This window comes from Cryptomeria japonica, chromosome 2, assembly GCF_030272615.1.
Source record: "Cryptomeria japonica chromosome 2, Sugi_1.0, whole genome shotgun sequence".
Lineage (NCBI taxonomy): Eukaryota > Viridiplantae > Streptophyta > Pinopsida > Cupressales > Cupressaceae > Cryptomeria > Cryptomeria japonica.
This window is the reverse complement of record NC_081406.1, coordinates 431907299-431914171: the sequence shown is the minus strand read 5'-3', so window position 1 is coordinate 431914171 and position 6873 is coordinate 431907299. Positions and strand designations below refer to the sequence as shown.

General features: G+C 55.5%; 1 non-coding gene across 1 annotated transcript; it reads left to right on the top strand.

Annotated features, from left to right (window-relative positions):
* The first annotated feature begins 5070 nt into the window (after positions 1–5070).
* On the top strand, positions 5071–5189 carry LOC131031669 (5S ribosomal RNA). Its single transcript, XR_009371686.1, has one exon. It is a non-coding gene; the product is annotated as a 5S ribosomal RNA (ribosomal RNA).
* The last annotated feature ends 1684 nt before the right edge of the window (positions 5190–6873 follow it).

The window sequence follows — 6873 nt, the reverse complement described above, 5'->3', positions numbered from 1 at the left end:
GGTCATCAGACCCAAATTCTGCCTTCCTGCGCATGGCAGGCCATCAACTTGGTCATCGGACCCAAATTTCGCCTTCCTACGCATGGCAGGCCATCAACTCAGTCATCGGACCCAACTTCCACCTTCCTGCACATAGCAAGCCATCAACTCGATCATCGGACCCAAATTTTGCCTTCCTGCGCATGGCAGGTCATCGGACCCAAATTCCGACCTCGCGAGTATGCCTGCATATCGAAAAAGGTCATCGGACCCAACTTCTGACTTCATCCATACCATAGGGTCTTTGAGGTTGGCACGGTGCGCTCAACCCAGGGAGTCGACCCAACGAAGCATACACCTCCCCTATATAAGCTATTTGTCCAATTCCCACACCTATGTAGTTTGCACCTCTGATCAGGACATCAACGCCAACTTCTGAAATCGGCTGCAATGACCACACCAGTGCCTTGGTGCGCACCTTGCAATGCACAGTGCCAACATTCACCTTCCTGCACATGGCAGGTCATAGGACCCAAATTCTGACCTCATGAGCATACCTACTAATCGAATCAGTCATCGGATGCAACTTCCAACTTCATCCATACCTTAGGGTCTTTGAGGTTGGCATGGTGCGCTCAACCCGGGGAGTCAACCCATCGAAGCATACACCTCCCCTATATAAGCTATTTGTCTGATTCCCACACTTGTGTAGTTTGCACCTCCGATCAAGACATCGACCCCAACTTCCGAACTCGGCTGCAATGACCGCACTAGCGCCTTGGTGCGCACCTTGCAACGCACAGTGCCAACATTCGCCTTCCTCCACATGGCAGGTCATCGGACCCAAATTCCGACCTCATGAGCATACCTACTAATCGAATCGGTCATCGGACCCAACTTCCAACTTCATCCATAGTGTAGGATCTTTAAGGTTGGCGCGGTGCACTCAACTCGGGGAGTCGACCCATCGAAGCATACACCTCCCCTATATAAGTTATTTGTCTGAATCTCACACCTCTATAGTTTGCACTGTCGATCAGGACATCAACCCCAACTTCTGAACTCACCTACATTGACCGCACTAGCACCTTGGTGCGCACTTTTGGAGGGCACTTTTGTGCGCTCCAAAGGTGCGCACTTTTGGAGGGCACTTTTCGTGCGCTCCAAAGGTGCGCACTTTTGGAGCGCACTTTTGGAGGGCACTTTTCATGCGCTCCAAAGGTGCACACATTTGGTGCACACAAGTGCACACCTAGGTGAGCACCTTCGACCACACCTTGTAGCACACCAAACTCCGACTTTCGACTTCATCCGCAATGCAGGGTCTTTGAGGTTGGTGCAATGCGCACAACCAGGGGAGTCGACCCATCAAACCCAACACCTCCCCTATATAAGCTATTTGTCTGATTCTCATACATGCGTAGCCTGCAGGAGCGATTAGGACATCGACCCCAACTTTTAGCTTCTAAATGAAAATAAGGTCTTTGAGGTTGGCATAATGCGAACAACTAGGGGAGTCAACCCATCAAACCCAACACCTCCCCTATATAAGCTATTTGTCTGATTCTCATACATGTGTAGTCTACAGGAGTGATTAGGACATCGACCCCAACTTTTGACTTCTTAACGAAAACAAGGTCTTTGAGGTTGACGTAATGCGCACAACCAGGGGAGTCAACCCATCAAACCAAACACCTCCCCTATATAAGCTATTTGTCCAATTCTCATACATGCGTAGCCTGCAGGAGCCATTAGGACATTGACCCCAACTTTTGACTTCTTAACGAAAATAAGGTCTTTGAGGTTGCCGTAATGCGCACAACCAAGGGAGTTGACCCATCAAACCCAACACCTCCCCTATATAAGCTATTTGTCTGATTCTCATACATGTGTAGCCTGCAACAATGATTAGGACATCGACCCCAACTTCTAAATTCGTCTGCGTTGACTGCACCAAAGCTGCACACCTTGGTGCTCACCAAAATCTGACTTCCGACTTCTTCCACAATGCAGGGTCTTTGAGGTTGGCGCAGTGCACACAACCAGGGGAGTCAACCCACCAAATGCAACACCTCCCCTATATAAGCTATTTGTCTGATTCTCATACATGCGTAGTCTACAGCAACGATTAGGAAATCCACCCCAACTTTTGACTTCTTAAACAAGATAGGGTCTTTGAAGTTGGTGCAGTGCACACAACCAGGGGAGTCGAGCCATCAAATGCAACACCTCTCCTATATAAAGCTATTTTTCTGATTCTCATACATGTAGTCTGCAGCAGTGATTAGGACATGGACCCCAACTTCTGAATTTGTTTGCATTGACCGCACCAAAGGTGCGCGCCTTGGTGTGCACCTTGGAGTGCACTTTGGTGTGCACCTTGGAGTGCACTTTGGTGCTCACCTCGGTGCACACTTTGGTGTGCACCTCGGAGTGCACCAAAGGTACACACCTTGGAGCGCACCAAAGGTGTACACTTTGGAGTGCACCACATAGGGTCTTTGAGAGGTTGGCGCAGTGCGCACACCAAGGTGGGTGTTGAGGTGCGTGCTGGGGTGGGTGGGTGCTAGGGTGCGCTCCATGGTGGGTGCCAGGGTGGGTACGTGCTAGGGTGGATTCCAAAGAGGGTCATAGGGTGGGTGCCAAGGTGGGTTGGTGATATAGTGGGTTCAAAGGTGGGTACTAGGATGGGTTCCAAGGTGGGTCACAGGTTGGGTGCCAAGATGCGTGGGTGTTAGGTTGGGTGCCAAGGTGGGCTCCTGGGTGGCTGGGTGCTAGGGTGGGATTCAAGGTGCACGTGAGGGCGGGTGCCAAGGTGGGTAACAAGTTGGGTGTTAGGATGGGTGAGTGCTAGAGTGGGTGCCAAGGTGGGTGGGTGCTAAGGTGGATGCCAAGGTGGTTCACAGGGTGGGTGGGTTCTAGGGTGAGTTCCAAGGTGGGTCACAGGTTCAATGCAAGGGTGGGTGTCGAGGTGGGTGCCTGGGTGCCTGGGTGCTAGGATGTGGATGCCAATGTGGGTCATAGGGTGGGTGCTAGGGTGGGCTGCAATGTGGGTGCCAAGGTGGGTAACAGGCTCGGTGGGTTCAAAATTGGGTGCCAGGGTGGGTGTGCACCCACCTTGCCCGAGGTGGGTGCCAAGGTGCCAGTGTGGGTGGGTGCTAAGGTGGATGCCAAGGTTGGTGAGAAGGTGGGTGATAGGTTGAGTGGTAGGATGGGTGGGTGCCAAGATGGGTCACAGGGTGGGTGCCGAGGTGGGTGGGTGCAAGGGTGGGTAGGTGCTAGGGTGGGTGTCAGGGTGGGTGGATGCTAGGTTGGGTTCCAAGGTGGGTGCAAGGGTGAGTGTCGAGGTGGGTCACAGGTTAGGTGCTAGGATGGGTGAGTGCTAGGGTGCAAAGGTGCCAGAGTGGGTGCTCAGGTGCATCATAGCTTGGGTGCTAGGATGGGTCGATGCTAGGGTGAGTGGCAAGGTGGGTGCCGAGGTGGGTACCAAGTTGGGTTCCAAGGTGGGTGCCAAGTGGGTGACTGCTATGGTGGATGCCAAGGTGGGTCACGGGGTGGGTGCCAAGTTGCTAGGTTGGGTTCCAAGGGGGGTGCCAAGGTGGGTGCTAGGGTGCATGGGTCACAGGGTGTGTTCCAAGGTGTGTCACAATGTGGGTGCCAGGATGGGTGCGCACCCACCCTGGCCAAGATGGGTGCAAGGGTGGGTTCCAAGGCCGTTCAATGGCTGAGTGCTAGGATGGGTGGGTGCCAAGGTGGGTCATAGGGTGGGTGCCAAGGTGGGCACCAGGGTGGGTGTGCACCCACCCTGGCCAAGGTGGGTCACGGGGTGGGTCCTAGGGTGGGTAACAGGGTGGGTACTAAGGTGCATGCCAACTGGGTCATAGTGTGTGTGCCAAGGTGGGCACCAGGGTGGGTGTGCACCAACCCTAGCCAAGGTAGGTCACGGGGTGGTTTTCGGGGTGGGCGTCAAGGAGCCAAGGTGGGTAGCAAGTAGCCAAGTTGCGTGCCAAGGTGGGTGTTGGGGTGGGTGCCAAGGATCCAAGGTGGGTGCCAAGGAACCAAGGTGGGTGTTTGGGTGGGTGCCGAGGTGGGAGCCAGGGTGGGTCCCAAGGTGAGTGCAAAGGTGGGTGCCAGGGTCAAGGTGAGTGCCAATGTGGGTTCCAAGGTGCCAGGGTTAGGGTGAGTGCCAATGTGGGTTCAAAGGTGCTAAGTTGGGTACGAGGTTGGGTGCGAGGGTGGGTGGGTGCCAGGGTGTGCTAGGTGGAAACCCGGGTGGGTCGGCATCCCATGGGTGTCGAGTTAGGTTCCTGATGGGTGCTTCTTGTCAAGTTTTAGTCGTCAGGACTCATTTCGAGCCTTAGAGGTCGTTTCTTGTCCAGTTGCCCTATCTTCGACCTGGGAACCCAATTTTGGTCCTCGGGTCCTATTTTTTTTGTCTCGCATCCCATTTTTGGCCTGTGGCCTTTTCGGGGTCGATTCTCATTTTGGGCATCAGAGCATGTTTCTTCTTCTAAAAACCAATATTTGTTTATTAAGTCTCAGAACACGTTTTTGTTCTAGTGGACCCATCATGGGTCTTGGAATGCATTTGTGGTCCTTGGGTCCCATTTTGCATCCCAAAACTTGTTTTTGGTGCTTGATCCCTATTTTGGGTGCCCACCTTGCACCAAGTGCGCACCCAAGGCAAACTGAGTGCCTTGGTGCACCGGGGCAAGATCGAGTGTGCACTCGAGGCACCCCGAACATACACCAGGGTGCACTCGGCCCACATGTGAGCGTAGGTCATTGTGCCTGAGGTGGTGTACGGGCACCGCGTTGCAGATGGGACACTGTGCACACTTGGGGGGGTCGGGTACGTACCCAGGCTGTGTCAGATGCGCACACGACACCCTGTCCAGGTGCACGCACGTAGGTCAGGCCGGGTGCACACCCGACGCCTCGGCAAGGTGCGCGCACCCAGGTAGGGTTCACACTTGGCAAACGGGGCGCACTTGGCGAGGGACGGTGTGCACCTCGGCGGGGGTGGGTGGTCGGGGTGGATTCGCACGTGGGTCGCGGTTTGCTAAGTACACACTACGACAAGCTCATAACGGGTGTGATCATACCAGCGTTAGTGCACCGGATCCCATTAGAACTCCATAGTTAAGCGCAATTGGGCCAGAGTAGTACTGGGATGGGTGACCTCTCAGGAAGTCTCGGTGTTGCACCCTTTTTTAGTTTTTCGTCGGGCGTCGCAATGCTATTTGAATTAACCTTTTGCCCATTTGCGTTCTCATTGGGGCCAGGTTGGGGAGTGGTGCCCACACTACCGTGCGCGTGGGGGCGACACCGAGCGTGCACTCGAGGCGCTCTGAGCACACAGGCCATGGTGCCACCTGGGCGTTGTGCGCACACCCCGGTGCGCCCGAGGTGCTGCGCATGCACCCAAGTGAAATCGGTGTGCACCTCGGCCAGTGTACGCTCGGTCGAGTCGTGCACGTTGGCCAAGGTGCATAGCAATGTTTCTTACTCTAAGGTTCCACACCAGATGCCCGGGATAGGTGAGCAAAGCTGGGCAGAGCAGGGTGCGCGCCCGAGGCAGGTGCACGTAGCTAGAGAGCACTTTGGAGTGCACCAGAGGTGCGCACCTTGGAGCACACTTCAGAGCGCTCCTCGGTGCGCACCAATGATGTGCTCCATTCAAAAGTTTCCTAAGAAGGCAAAAAAAGTTGAGATTATAGAATTTCCCACTTGAGAGATTGTAAAAAAAAATTAAAAAATGAAGAAAACGTGGGTGCCAAGGTGTGCGCACCCAGGTGCGCAGCCCAGCCAAGGTGTGTGCACCAAGGTGCCCACCCTGGCGAAGGTGCATGCAAGGTGCGCACCTGGGGCAAACCGGACAATTAACCCAAATTTCAACTTCACGCGCACCTGCGCACCTTGGAGTGCACTTTGGAGCGCTCTTTGGTGCGCACCAATCTTGGGCACCTCGAAGCGCACCATGGCGCCCACCAAGGTGCGCACCCGGGGCAAACTAAGCTCTGACTTCATGCACACCTTGGAGCGCACAAAAGGTGCGCACCTCAGAGCGCACCATGGCGCCCAACAAGGTGCGCAGCCCAGCCAAGGTGTGCGCACCCTGGCGAAGGTGCACGCCAAGGTGTGCACATCCCAGGCAAACCGAGCTCCAAATCAATCGCACCTAAGGTGCATGCCATCATGCACACCTTGGAGCACACTTCGGAGCGCTCCTTGGTGTGCACCGATGTTGCGCACCTCAGAGCGCACTCGAGGAAAACAAGGCAATTAACCTGACTTTCGACTTCATGTGCACCTCAGAGCACTCCCGGGTTCGCACCTTGGAGCACACCGAGGTGCGCTGCCTTCACCAATTTCTAGAAAAGCCAAAAAAGCATTGAGAAGGTGTGCGCACTGAGGTGCCCACCCTGGCAAAGGTGCACGCGAGGTGCGCACCTGGGGCAAACCGGGCTCCGACTTCGTGCATGCCATGCTGCGCACCTTGGAGCACCTTGGAGGGCCATGGTGCGCACCTTGGAGCACACTTCAGAGTGCTCCATGGTGCCCACCAAGGTGCCCAACCCAGCCAAGGTGCCCAACGCGGTGAAGGTGCACGCGAGGTGTGCACCTAGGGCAAACCGGGCTCTGACTTCATGCACGCTGCACCTTGGAGCACACTTCAGAGCGCTCCTTGGTGTGCACCATGGTGCCCACCAAGGCGCGCAACCCAGCCATGGTGTGCGCACCGAGGTGCCCACCCCGATGAAGGTGCACGCGAGGTGTGCACCTAGGGCAAACCGGGCTCTGACTTCGTGCACACCATGTTGCGCACCATGGTGCCCACCAAGGCGCGCAGCCCAGGCAAGGTGCCCACCATGGTGAAGGTGCACGCAAGGT